The sequence below is a fragment of the Elephas maximus genome, chromosome 21 (assembly GCF_024166365.1).
Source record: "Elephas maximus indicus isolate mEleMax1 chromosome 21, mEleMax1 primary haplotype, whole genome shotgun sequence".
Lineage (NCBI taxonomy): Eukaryota > Metazoa > Chordata > Mammalia > Proboscidea > Elephantidae > Elephas > Elephas maximus.
Window position 1 is genome coordinate 74,387,415 of NC_064839.1, and position 14,062 is coordinate 74,401,476.

The 14,062-nt window shown below is 39.1% G+C and overlaps 1 long non-coding RNA gene across 1 annotated transcript; it reads right to left on the bottom strand.

The window, feature by feature from the left end:
- Positions 1 to 1,250: 1,250 nt before the first annotated feature.
- On the bottom strand, positions 1,251 to 7,052 carry LOC126064901 (uncharacterized). The gene is made up of 3 exons (XR_007514674.1): positions 6,779 to 7,052; positions 1,549 to 1,628; positions 1,251 to 1,323 (listed from the first exon to the last, which is right to left on the bottom strand). It is a non-coding gene; the product is annotated as an uncharacterized LOC126064901 (long non-coding RNA).
- Positions 7,053 to 14,062: the final 7,010 nt, after the last annotated feature.

Here is a 14,062-nt window from a genome sequence, read left to right on the forward strand (position 1 = left end):
GACGCTTGTCAGCACTGACAGAATACTAGGGGGCAGTGGCGTAAGCTTCTTAGTGTCCTGCTCAGGAAGCACTTATGCTAATACACGCTGTCGGGTTTTGTACAACTCTTCACTTCTCATTTCATCATTTCCTTTTTTTCTTCATCCTTCAATCGCCTTTCCTTTCAGCTCAAAACAAGCCTGCAGAGAACACGCTGAAGCATAATCCTGAGTTAATTTATGGGCCATAGTGCTGCTTACCAGAAATGAAACGCTCTGGTCCCATGAAATCCTAATCACTTTCACAGCCAGCAGGAGCCAGAGTTAAAGCATTTCCAGGGAAGTGAACAAGAACATTAAATAAAGCCAGTTCTTAGGACTGGATGCATTTAAGTCAGGAAGAGGAAAGTTTCACGCTACTGATCAAAGCCTGGCCCAGGGAGGCAGCTCCATTTGGTTTTAACTCAGTGGGAAAGGCAGCAACTTCAAACCCATGGTCAGTTCAATTCAATTTAGTGAGAGACATACTCAATTATTTCTGTGTTGCATACCAAGCAGAGAGGTTCTGAGCAGGCTTATGTGAAATCTCCCAGGTGAAAAAGATATATAAAAATTTCCCCCATGCAAGTTCTTTCAACTACCCCTGACCCTTTGAGCCAATCTCCCAAAGCAGGACAAAATCTCAAAAGAGGGAAGAGGTAACTCCTGGGAGGGCATCTGTGTTTGGAGTGGACAGCTCGGGTCCCCTTCCATGTGGTGTATTGATCTCTCCTGTGAAACAGGTGGTAGGAAAAAGCTCTCCCTATTAACCGTTGACTACAAGTTGCCCCAATAAAAGCAGATTTGGGGAAAATCAAATCTAGATGTGCTGGGATGAATGAATTTTCTGAATATACAAATGACTGAAAATTATTTTTATAAAACCTAAGAACGATACAAATAAAGATGTCTGTGAATATTTTATAAACTAAAAATAAGATGAATTAAGTCATAGATAAAGAGATCTAATTATAAGTTTAGTTCTGATTATTAATTATGTTGATCCAAAACAACTTCTGAAAGCTGGCAAGAAAGTTACATTTATCCTAAACAGCAGAGGGCTGTTATATCCAGTAGAATGATTAAGAGGTAAAGAAGCAACAACTAAGGAGCCCTGGCGAGGCAGTAGTTAAGTTTTCAGCTGCTAACTCAAAGGTTGGTGATTCGAACCCACCATCTGCTCCTCAGGAGAAAGGTGCAGCAGCCTCCTTCCATGAAGATTTACAGTCTTGGAAACCATATGGGGCTGTTCTACTCTGTCCTATAGGGTCATCATGAGTCAGAATCGACTTGACGGCAACAGTTCTGTTTTGTTTTAATGCATATAATAACAGAAATTTTAGATTAAAATAAAGATATTAACGTTGTTGTGTGACTTACAGGTTTACTACAATATTTAGAAATGCCTTTTAATTACAAATGTAGTAATACCCATGTGAACCAGTGGAGTTATCCAAAGATGGATACAGCAAACCTAAGAAATATTTGCATATACTGTGAGCATAGAGGAAAGATTGAGAAGATACTCACGAGTTGGAAGTAGGAATGGGAGGGGATGGGAGTTTTGACTCGTAGTCAAGCATGAATTCTCACCAACGTTAGACAATAACCTAGAAAAAAAAAAAAAGGAGAAGATGATGCACATGTGACATGCGGATATACGTGTGTGTTTATTCTTGTCCCTTCACAGTGGGTAATAAAATCGTGGACTAGTTTTGCAAGATGACATAAGGAAACCCTTCAGGGGCTTTCACATTTGATACCTTCTGGTAGTTTATATCCCGAAAAAATAGCTACAAGAACATTTTATTAGCAAAGATCTCCAATCCCCTTCCTTCTTTCAACCAGTTTTGTCAGAATCGTAACACAAATAATTAAGTTTTAAAAAACAAAGCTGTTAGAGAATATGACTGCCAAGAGGACACTTGAAAACCGTTTTTGTTTTGACAAGCCACGTTCACATAGCATTTGTGAGCATGAGAACGTGGTTTGCTCTTATCTGCATCCGCACATCTTATCCCAGGAAAAGTTTTGTACCATGATTTTTTAAAAGAAATGCTGCCTAGAGTTTTGACAGTGTTCTCTACCGATAATCCTTAACCAATTAAACAAGATCCACCAGAGACCTTGTTTATAAAAGATTTACAGAAAAGTCACAATGTAGCTGAATTCAAAATGAAGAGTGTAAAGATAAGTGAGCGATTTTCAAATAATAACACAGTAAAAGACAAAACATATCACCTCAAAAAACAGTGGAACAGCAGCATTTAAAAAGATATCTTGGGAGACATTGCTCCCCGCTAACAAGTCTTTAGAATAAACAGGTTTCTTCAGTGTTACTTTGAACAACTATAACATTTAATAGGTAATTGGGTCAGCAATTGCTCTGTTTTTGAGATAACACTCCAGGGATACACACAACTTGCCTCTGAGCAACAACAGCGTTTTGATAATTTAAGGAAAAAAAAATGTTTATTGTCTCTGAGCTGAACTGACAAAAGTAGAGAAAGTTGCTCTACTTATTTCTTAGGGCTACTGCAGTAATTCCAGTTGGCTGCCATCTGATAACTGTTTTCAGAGTAGGTGTTACTTTCATAAGATTTGATACTTTGTTTTTATTCTCTCCTTAAATTGAGGGCAAAGGCATTAGGAAAGGAAATCTATGGCAGGAAATGGGAGCCCTAGAGCCATCAACTGTTGGTTCTGCGGGGGCGGGGGGGTGGGGAGCAAGGGAAAAGAACTGAACTATACTTGTCGGGGACTGAATTATGTCCTGCCCCCCAAATGTATGTATCAATTTGGCTAGGCCATAGTTCCCCCTATTGTGTGGTTGTCCTCTATTTTGTGCTTGTAATTTTATGTTATAAAGGATTAGGGTGGAATTGTAATTTTATGTTTAAAAGGATTAGGGTGGGATTGTAACACCCTTACCAGGTCACATCCCTGATCCAACATAAAGGGGGTTTCCCTGGGGTGTGGCCTGTACCACCTCTTATCTCTCAAGAGATAAAAGGAAAGAGAAGCTAGCAGCGAGTGGGGAACTCAGACCACCAAGAAAGCAGCATGAGTAGAGCGTGTCCTTTGGACCCGAGGTCCCTGTGCCTGAGAAGCTCCTCAACCAGCGAAAGACTGAGGACAAGGACCTTCCACCGAGCCGACGGGGAGAGAAAGCCTTCCCCTGGAGCCGACACCCTGAATTTGGACTTTTAGTCTACTTTACTGTGAGGAAATAAATTTCTCTTTGTTAAAACCATCTACTTGTGGTATTTCTGTTATAGCAGCACTGGATGACTAAGACAATACTGAATTCCAATTGTATGTCAGGCACTGTGCTAGGTGTCTCATATTTGTTATCGCCCCAACAGGTTTATAAAACAGATATTAATATCTCCAATTTAATAAATGTGAAAATAGGCTCAAAGAAATTGAGTCATGTGTCCAATGGAATATAGATCAGGTAGCAGTAGAAAGAAAATTCCAGTCTAGGTCTATTGAGTTCCAATGTAATATTCTTTCTAATTTGCTAGGCTGACTCATCAGGAAGGGAACTCGATATTATCTAGCTCAGTGTCGCTCAAATTCTAACGTGTATATGAACCAGCTGGAGATCCTGTGAAAATGCAGAGGCTGACTCCGTAGGTCTGGGTGGGTCCTGAGATCCTGGGTTTTCAACAAGCTTCCAGGTGGTGCTGATGCTGCTGGTTCATGGACCACACTTTGAAGAGCAAGATTTCAGCCCACTCTTAGGATTGGTTGGGGAAACCTAAGGTTCAGAAAGGTTAAGGTCTTAAGACAATATAAGTAGTTAGTGGCAGAACTGAGCTTTAAGCCGGTGTCAACACCAAAAGGTTTTGGGGTTAGCCCCGCCTATTCTCCATCATGGCTGAAAGCAGAGAATACCAGAAAGATGTTTACTTATATTTTATTGACTATGCAAAAGCATTCAGCTATGTGGATCATAATTGATTATGAATAATATTTCAAAGAACGCGAATGCCAGAACACTTAACTGTGCTTGTGAGGAACCTGTACTTAGACAAAAAGGCAGTCATTTGAACAGAACAATGGGCTACTTCATGGTTTAAAATCAGGAAAGGTGTGCATTAGGGTTGTATCATTTCACCATACTTATTCAATCTGTATGCTGAGCAAACAATCCAAGAAGCTGGACTATATGAAGAAGAAGGAGGCATCCGGATCCGAGGAAGACTCCTTAACAACCCGTATTATGCAGATGACACAACCTTGACTGCTGAAAGTGAAGAGGACTTGAAACCCTGATGAAGATCAAAGACCACAGCCTTCAGTATAGATTACACCTCAACAAAGGAAACAAAAATCCTCACAGCTGGACCAAATAAGCAACATCATGATAGCGAAAAGATTGAAGTTGTCAAGCATTTCAATTTACTTGGATTCACAATCAACACCTGTGGAAGCAGCAGTCAAGAAATCAAAAGACGCATGGCATTGGGCAAATCTGCTGCAAAACATCTCTTTGAAGTGTTAAAGAGCAAAGATGTCACTTTAAGGACTAAGCCATGGTATTTTCAATTGCCTTATACGTGAAGACTGAAGAATTGAGCCTTTGAATTACGGTGTTAGCGAAGAATATTGAATATAGTGTAGACTGCCAAAAGAATAAACAAATGTGTTTTGGAAGAAATACAGCCAGACTGCTCCTTGGAAACAAGGCTTGCAAGAGTTCATCTGGAGAAAGACATCATGCTCGGTAGAGTGGAGGATCAGCGAAAAAAAGGAAAAGCCTCAATGAGGTCAAACAGCTACGATTGATGATAGCGCCGGACAGGGCAGTGTTTCCTTCTGTTGTATACAGGGTCGCTATGCATCAGAACTGACTCGAAGGTACCTAATAACAACAACAATTCTTCATCTACGGAGCGCTGGTGGCGCAGGGGTTAAAAGGTCGGCTGCTAAAAAAATGGTCGGCAGCTGGAATCCACCAGCGCTCCATGGAAACCCTATGGGCAGTTCTGCTCTGTCCTAAAGGGTCACTATGAATTGGAATCGACTTGATGGCAACGGGTTCAGTCTTGGTTTGGTATTCTCCATCAACCTCCTAAAGCCTGACCTATATGGAAATGCACATTCTTGCCATACAGACTCAGTTACAAGATTGCCTTGAAATCTATTTTTTAAGCAATTGATGTTTCTTTTCTATAGAAAATTCTGGAGGCTCCACTCTCTGAACACTTGTGTTCTGATGTCCATTTGATGCTTTTTCTACTGTAACTTGAGTATGACATCTCAAAGTGGGATGCACAAATAAGTAACAAAACAGAGCCATTAAAATTCCCCCACAGAAGGGTCACAAGCTCAAATGCCCGTGGCTAGGCAAGGAATGTAAAGGGATGTCACATGGGGTGCAGTTTTAATGTTTCCATCGAGTCTATTCTGACTCTTAGCGACACAGTAGAACTGCCCCATATGGTTTCTAAGGAGCGGCTGGTGGATTTGAACTGCCGACCTTTTGGTTAGCACTTGAGCCCTTAACCACGGTGACTCCAGTCCTTATTAAATGACCTTAGGCTTTATATCCATCATTCAAAATATGGATTTGTCCTCTGAGTCTGAAAATGTCAGAATACTTTTTTTTTCTTTTAATATTAATCTTTGTCCCCAACTCATTTCTATTTCTTCCTGCTTGCTGCTGGGGTGCATGCTTCCTCCAGCATTATGAAAATGTCCTTCATTTTGTAGACTTTGTGGAAATGTCTAACGATCCTTGATTACTTTTGAATATTTAAGAATAAGGCCACAGTCAGAAAGGTTGGCTCTGTGCTCCGTGAACACGGGCAGCGGTTGGCAATAGGCATTCTCTGCCCTGCTATGCATAGGTGGGGAGTGGGTTGATCTTAATTGCCACATGCAGAGTGCTTTGTTCCGGAAAAGAAACTCTTAGACTAGGTTCCCTACGACTTCCCACGAGTTCATTCAAAGATGCGTCGTGTTGGGGCAGAGCTATAGGGCAGGCTGACTGTTGATTCCATATACATTCCCATGTTTTTAACTGCCCATTCATTTCTCCTGTTTCCTGTGTTATCACTGACATTTCCCATTTCTTAACTTTGCAGAGTTTTCTGAGTCGATCAGTCTTTCTTCACAAATTCCAGGACATGACCCCTTTCGTGCTACTTCTTTTGATACCTCTCATCTTCTGTCTCTCAAAATCTTTTTTTGAAATCTGCTACTGGCTCCTTCTCATTTCCTTTGACACCATGAGTTAATTTTATCTTTGTTTCCTCATTTTAAAGTCATTTTTAGAGCAGTAGAGGGAAAGGAAATAAACCTGCGTGTTTAATCTGCCATTTTGACATAGAAGCTCCCAAAAGATTATTGAATGTAAGAGGGTTCCGAGAAGCCATTCTTTGGACAACAAACAATGCTTAAGAAATAAACTAATTAACCATAAATAAAATTCCACACATAAGCAGTGGGCTCAAACAAAGCAATGGGCTCAGGAAATACATTTCAAAGATATTTTCCCTGCTTTGGGTTTCTTTTCTTGCAGGGGAGATACAGTGATGAAAAGGAAGGAAAGTGTGTAGGTGTGTATAAACGCTGTCTTTACTAGCATAGCAGAATTGAACTGGCACAAGCAGTTGTACTTTAGAACATAGATTTCTAGGTGCATTATTGAGTATAATGCAGTGAACTGGAGGCTGTTGTTGTTGTTGTCTTGTGCCATTGAGTCTATTCCAAGTCGTGATGACCCCACTTGTTACAGAGTAGAACTTACGGAAGTAGCTCATCAGGTCTTTTCCTCTTACAAACCACGGGTTGGTTGAATGACCAATCTTTGGTTAGCAGCCCGGTGCATGCCGTTTCCACCACCCAGGGACTGTGAAATGGAAGCAGAGGGGCTCAATATGATACAAATAGTGGTTACTAAAAGCACATGATCTATCAGATACACTGCTCAGAAATACTATTTAGAGTCTGCTTTTTCTCACTTCAGTCTAGATAATAACAATGATAATGTTGGCCAACAGTTACCAAGCACCGTCTCTGTGCCAGGCACTGTTCTGAACGCTTTAGACAGACATTCAACAACAATACTATAATGTAGCTACTATTATCTTCATTCCCATTTTATAGAATATAAATCTGAGGCACAAAGAAACTGAGTGAATTGTTCAAGGTCACACAGCTAGTAATTAAGGGAGCCAGGGTTTGAACTCAAGCAAGGTACAGAAACCTCTATGCCTGTCTGTCTATCTTCACAAGTGTGTGTGTTTGTGAGTATAAAACGTGTATTATATATTATCTCAAAACACTTTTAGTGAATGGTGTGCTGGTAAGTAAGCCCCCGTTGTAGCGTTTGCTGATATTTGCAGTGTAAGTACTCTCAGCACGGCTGATTACAAGGTGTCAACCATTCAACAGTTGGCTCCAGGACACCACTGCTTTAGCTTCGTTAGGATTAAATGGAGTTTTATTCTGAACTTTTCTTGGGTTTAATTTTCAATCGGCTTTAATTACAACGAACAGAACAAGAAAGGAAGACAAATTATATTGGTTTTATTTAGGAATAGAAAGTATTTTGACATTTATGGTACTTAAGGATGCTACACAAGCCAGAAAGAAAGAAATATAGATTGCTAGCTACTGGGGGGGGGGGGGGATTTTGTTTTTTCAAATGCATTCTACTATCTGATTTTCTTACAAATATTATACGTCACTCACTATCCACATTATAGGAACCAAATTTTAAAGAAAATAAACTAGCAACCAAAGCTAACACAGAGCTTAGAAAGGTCACAAGTTTAAGCCGTTGACTGATAATTCTTCAGTGCACCATCCATGCATTAGAAAACGATCAATGATTTCTTCCCTTGTAACTCAGAAGCAAATAGGTTGATCACAGTAGCTTTAACTTCCATTATATCCACTGAACATGGCAATTATTTTCTCCTTCTAAGGGGTATGTGTTTTCCAAATACTGAAATACAGCACTTCTCTAGTGGCTGACCCTGAGCTGTATACGGAAACATTTATCATACAGCACAATAGAAAAATGGCCTTCTCGATCAGTTCAGACTGGACTCAGTGGACAAAAAAAGATGCAAATTAACCACAAACAATTCGTATTTTTTGTTATGAACTCATTAGTTCATCTTTTTTCACATCATAAGACAGGGTTGGAAAATATACCAAGTAACAAATATTCAAAAGTAAAGGCACAAATTTTTAGCATCCTTTTCTAGAAGCTTTGCTAAAGGCCTAGGAACCTTTTAAAAACATATTGACCAGTAAAATGACCTCAATGGGTTTTAATTTATCTTCATAATTAGCATCACATGCAGATATATACTTATGTCACCAGTAGTTTTTATTCAAATGAATTTAATTAAACTATTAAAGATACTAAATGAGTTCAATTATGTCCTCAGCTCCCAATTCAATCACTGAATGCCAGATGTAATGACACTCTAGAAAGAAATTCACAATGAAAAAATATGGGCTTTGAAAGTACATTATATTCTGTGGATAATATCTCTGAATTAAAAATACATTATACCTATTATCTCTTACCTTCTGAAACCAAAAGGAATTACTGAAGTCAGTGCTCATATTGGAAATAAACATGTTTTTACGTGTATGTATACACAATATACATATATTTTTCTAACAATTTCAGGTCAGTATTCTCTAAGAATAAATCAAGATCTATTAAGAATTGTTTGAACAAAGGAGAGAAACAAAGAATTGTATGAAATATGTATCCATTATATTAAGTATACAGTATTTAGTAGTACAGCTTGTTTAAACTTGAGTTATATTCATTACTATTTGATTACTTCACTCAAAAGAATGATATTAACATTCAGATATTTTAAATTAGGTTCCTGGATAGGATAAGGGATCTTTTGGAAATATTATAACTATTAATTAATGGTTCATTTATCTGAACTATTTATAAGACAATCTCAGAGGGTTGTCCTTCTTGGTCTTTGTTAAACTATTCTTCAGCTTTTGAAATTCTAAAACTGCAGCGTTTGTTTATATCTTCACCTGACCTACAGATCTACAATGCGTCATCTTGAACATGCAAGACACAACAAATAATGACAAAATTAGGAATATTATTATCAAGAATCTGTTATGAATTACTGTTGCCAGGGTCAAGCACTCTGAAGAATAAGGTATTTTACTCTATTTGCTAGCTAACAAGTTAGCTTTCCACAGTTTCATGGATGCTTGCAGAAGACAGGTGATTCCTGGGTTAGAGACAAAGGACTTTATTACAGCACAGTAAGCAGCATAATATTCATTCATGTCAGTTCCCCTTGCTTCCTAAGACTCAGAAGGGAGGAGAGGTGGCTGAGGGGGATACTCAGGCCTCAAGGTTAGCAAACACGCATCTAGCTGCAAACCTGCCTAACTTTTGCCTCAGGGAGACATCATCCTTATTATACCAAACAGCAAACAAATCTGCCCTCTGACTAGGAGAGAGACGTTATCTCAATCTTCCAAGGTTATCTGCTGCACGGACATCTTTACAAAGATATACAAAAACACTAGAGACTCAAGTCTGAAAGGACTGCAGTAACTATACATATATATATATATATATACTAGAGATAATCATATGGAATGCAACTACTATACGCAAAATACCAAAACTGAGAATACTGACACAATCGTTATCACTGATTCTTGGTAGAATTAAACGAGATAATACATGTAAAAGTACCTACTATTGTAAAGTGCTCAATCAACACTGGCTATGATTATTAGCATATAGTATTCTAGCTTAAAAAAAAAAAAGCATAAGCACAGATAAAAACAAAACAAAAACCAAGCCTAATGCTGTTGAGTTGATTCTGACCAATAGCAACCCTATAGGACAGAGTAGAACCACCCCATAGAGTTTCCAGAGTGCCTGGTGGATTTGAACTACCAACCTTTTGGTTAGCAGCCATAGCACTTAATCACTACGCCACCAGGTTTTCCTAAACACAGATACAAAACCTGTAAGTTTTTTTAGTTTCTCCCCTGCATTATGAAAGTAATATACTTATTTTTTTTAATACAGAAGTATTAAGGTCATCAATAACTTTTCAACCCAGTAACATCTTTATCTTTTTTATTAATTTCCTATCAATACTTTCTAGGTATCTTTGTCTCTAACTTTTTTAATTCCTTTGAATGGTTTAATTTGTTATGATTTTAATAACACCCACAAAACTTTTTAACTACTTTATATTTTATGTATCAGTCAGGACAGGCTAAGTTATACTAGGTCACAATAACAAAGACTTATTTCTTGTTCACACTATATATCCATTCTATACTGTCAGTGGACGCTGCTCACTGTAGTCACTCAGGGACAGAGGCTGATGGGGCAACCACCATCACAGCTCCATGCTTAAAAAGAGAGTTTGGGAGGGTCTCATGCTCATCACTTGTGCTTAAAATTCATTACCTTAACTAGCCACATGGCCATGCCAAATCACAAGGGGCCAGGAAAAACAATCCTCCCATTTGCCAAGAAAGCAGAGATGGAATTTTTTGATGAACAGGATTCATGGCTACTTATGTTTTATACTGTGGCTACTAAAAATGAGACTCCACCCACAATAAGTTTAGAGCTATTGTTGCCCCATTTAAATAAAGATAATAATTAATTAAAATAATGTGTTTCAGGAATTAGTCAAAGCAAACAATGAAGAGCATGAAATTACCGAAATATTCATTACAAACTTGTTAGGTGCCATTGAGTTGGTTCCAACTCATAGCGACTCTATGTACCACAGAACGAAACACTGCTCCGTCCTGCGCCGTCCTTTCAATTGTTGTTATGCTTGAAGCCTGTGTTATTGCAGCCACTGTGTCACTCCACCTTGTTGAGGGTCTTCCTCTTTTCTCCTGACCCTGTACTTTACCAAGCGCAATGTCCTTCTCCGGGGACTGATCCCTCCTGACAATATATCCAAAATATGTAAGACGCAGTCTCGCCATCCTTGCTTCTAAGGAACATTCTGATTGTATTTCTTCCAAGACATATTTGTTTGTTCTTTTGGCAGTCCATGGTATATTCAATATGCTTCACCAATATCACAATTCAATGTGTCAGTTCTTCTTCGGTCTTCCTTATTCATTGTCCAGCTTTCACATGCATATGATGCAACTGAAAATGCCATGGCTTGGGTCAGGCGCACCTTAGTCTTCAGGGTGACATCTTTGCTTTTCGACACTGAGGGTCCTTTGCGGCAGATTTGCCCAATGCAATGCATCTTTTGATTTCTTGACTGCTGCTTTCATGGGTGTTGACTGTGGATCCAAGTAAAATGAAATCCTTTAAAACTTCAGTCTTTTCTCTATTTATTATGATGTGGCTTATTGGTTCAGTTGTGAGGATTTTTGCTTTATGTTGAGGTGTAAGCCACACTGTAGGCTGTGGTCTTTGATCTTCATCAGTGAGTGCTTCAAGTCCTCTTTACTTTGAGCAAGCAAGGTTGTGTCATCGGCATGTCGCAGGTTGCTAATGAGTCTCTTCCTCCAATCCTGATGTCCTGTTCTTCTTCATACAGTCCAGCATATAATCCGAGAAGCTGGACTACTACATACTTGTGTTTAAGGTTTTCCTATTTGCCTATTGTGCTAAAAATATAAAACAGTTGCAAGAAGTTCATCTGTAGGCTCGGGGGTAGTAGTCAAGACATTATGATATTGCTGATAGGCAAAATCATTTCCTTCTTCTAACTGTTGTTGTTTGACAGAACTAATACAACGCTGAAACTTCAGCCCATTAAATTCCTAGGTTAATGCCAGTGTTCCATTAGATGAAAGCCGTGGCTGAAATGGTGAGAGAATAGAATCAGATGGCAAGTATTGTGTTTGTGTGCGTAGCATAGAAAAGTTAACAACAGTGATCCAAATGACAGTATTAAGGCTCTAAGAATCACTTAGAAAGTTGCTTAACCCATATGTGTGCTAGGTCTATTTTATTTTGCCTAGTATTAGCCACGTGGTAGAACATCTTCCATAGGGTCAAATAAAAAAAAAAAAAAAGGCAAAATGAGGAAGACATCTCTGCATCCATCTCTTACCTTTACCCTATGCTATCTGACAGCCATGCAATCTATACAACCAGGATATATGTGAAACAAATCACCAACTACGGTCTGCCATGAAAAGAGATCATGATTAAATTGTCTAAGGTCCGTTTCCTAAGTAGTTACTTTTCCCAAGTTTTAGGGAAATATTTCTAAGTTCAGTGTAATTATAATTGACCCACAATTCCCTTTAGCAACCATACTATTTCACTAGTTTCCTACATGTATTCCCTACATCTCCAATGAACAATGAAATCAAAACACCTTCATCAAGGTGAGTTCCCCATCTACATCAACAGAAACAAAATAATTTGATCTTTTAAAAGAAAGGACAACACTTCTGCAGCATTTAAACAATATTATATTTAAATCTAGAATTAAAAAAAAATTTCCAAAGCTAATCCCATATCTCTTTCTACCTTAGACATAAATTCATAAAGTTTTCACTGGCCAAATTTTTTAGAAGTAGATTGCTAGGTCCTTCTTCCTAGACTATCCTAGTCTGGAAGCTCCGATGACACATGTCCACCATGGGTAATCCTGCTGGTATCTGAAATACTGGTGGCATAGCTTCAGCGTCACAGCAACATGCAAGCCATCACAGTATGATAAAATGACAGACAAGATGGACTGACACAGAAGCTGCAACAATGGGCTCAAACACAGTAACAATCGTGAGGATGGCGCAGACGCGGGCAGTGTTTTCGTTCTGTTTGTACAAGGGTCACTATGAGTTGGAACTGACTGGATGGCTGAAGGGGAAACAAGCTTTGTGAGGCTGAACATGGGCATTCCCATGTGATCAGCTAGATCACTACAGTTTGCATTCTTATGTAAGCCCCTGGCATGGAGCCACTATTGTCCACCACTGCTATAAAACCTCTGCCCTCCCATTGTGGAGTGTGGAGATCTGCTCTCATCCTGCAACTGCCCGGGACTCACCTCCTATAAAAGTCTCCCTAACATACTCCTTTGATGCTGCACTGGAGTTGCCCACCTCTTTCTTTGGTCTCTTGGCACCTTCCATTTTGGGAGACAAATTTCACATTACTGGTCCATGCCTGGACAACGGCACCTAAAAACACCACCATCTTAGATATACAGGGAAATGTGTTATTTCCATCAGGAAGAATGTGCCTTTAAGAGAAATGTCTTTTAAAAACATATGTGGGCTGTTTTTGTCAATTAGTACCAAATTTGCCGGGGAGTGAGGGGCCATGTATATTTCCAGCTTAATTCTGCTTTACGGTAGTCTATGACTACTTAATGTATTAACAGATAGCAAATATACAAAATAGAGTTTAATACTAATATAAACATAACCCGTTGCCATCAAGTCAATTTTGACTCATAATGATTTCATAGTAGAACTGCTCCATAGGGTTTCCAAGGTTTTTTGGAAGCAGACTGCCACATCTTTCTCCCGTGGAGCAGCTAGTGAGTTCAAACTGTCGACCTTTCGGTTAGCAACTGAGTGCCACTAGGGCTCCTTTTAAATATACTGCAAGCTTAAATCTGGCTTCTTTCTCTCTTCTTCCAAGGGCCACTATCAGGCTCAAGTAAATAAACCTCATTGGAACCCTCAAAATTAAGATTTCCTCTTCTCTAAGTGTAGTGCTATAGGATTATTTCCTTATTAGCCTTCAGGCTACCATTACTGCTGTTGTTCTCAGCTGACATCAAATCAACTCCTACTCATGGCAACTTTACACACATTGCCCAGTCCTGTGCCATCTTCATGACCATTGGTACATTTGAGTCCATTGTTATGGCTATGGGGTCAACCAAGGGTTTCGCTCATTTTAGCTGACTTTCTACTTTGCCAACTATGATGTCCTTTTCTAGAAATTGGCCTTTCCTGATGTGTCCAAAGTAAGTGAACCAAAGTCTCACTATCCTCACTTCTAACGAACATTCTGTTAGTAGTTACTGGTTCCTCCTGACTACAGGCATTCTCATGC